We start from the raw sequence: 769 nt of genomic DNA, 5'->3' as shown, positions 1-769 counted from the left end.
AGTCGTACGATCCATACGGATCGTTCAGTGTATTCACGAGTCATGCGATCCGTGCGGATCGTCTAATGTATTCACGTGCCTACTATTCGTGCGGATAGTCTAATGCATTGAATACACCCTTACGCCTCGCGAATATATTAGACGATCCGTACGGGTCGTACGACTTGTGAATATATTAGACGATCCCTACGGGTCGCACTACTCGTGATACATTACACGATCCGAACGGATCGCACGACTCGTAAATACATGTATTTATGCCGTCGCTCATAGAACGTAACTGTTCTGAGGAAGAGCGAAGTCTGGTAATATTACCGGTGCGTATGGAAGGCCTTGGGCTCATTAATCCATCTGATACTGCGGATGCGGAGTATTCAGCGTCTGTTTGGGTAAGCGCTCCACTTGCAAGCAAAATAGAGGCGCAATCCCACGAGAACCCAGAGGAGGCCGAGGTACAACGACTGGTATATGTCAACCGTAAAAAAAAGGATGATAAACTAAAAGAAAAGCTCGAGGAGGTGAAGACCTTTTTACCAGACAAGACACAGAGAGCCGTAGACCTGGCCTGTGAAAAAGGCTCATCCGACTGGCTTACAGTTATTCCTCTCAAAGAAATGGATTTTGATCTCAACAAGCGGGAATTTCGGGACGCTGTGAGGCTTCGATATGATTGGTCAATACCCGATAAACCATCAGTATGCGTTTGTGGGAGCTTGTTTACAGTGGATCACGCGATGATCTGCCAGCGTGGAAGCTTAGTCATTCAGCG

The 769-nt window shown here is 47.2% G+C and overlaps 1 pseudogene; it reads left to right on the top strand.

Annotated features, from left to right (window-relative positions):
- Nucleotides 1–323: 323 nt before the first annotated feature.
- Nucleotides 324–769, top strand: part of LOC148728521 (uncharacterized) — a 1,014-nt pseudogene continuing 568 nt past the window's right edge.

The sequence above is a fragment of the Stylophora pistillata genome, chromosome 6, assembly GCF_964205215.1.
Source record: "Stylophora pistillata chromosome 6, jaStyPist1.2, whole genome shotgun sequence".
Lineage (NCBI taxonomy): Eukaryota > Metazoa > Cnidaria > Anthozoa > Scleractinia > Pocilloporidae > Stylophora > Stylophora pistillata.
The sequence above is the reverse complement of the archived record's forward strand: the minus strand, read 5'-3'. Positions and strand labels throughout refer to the sequence as shown.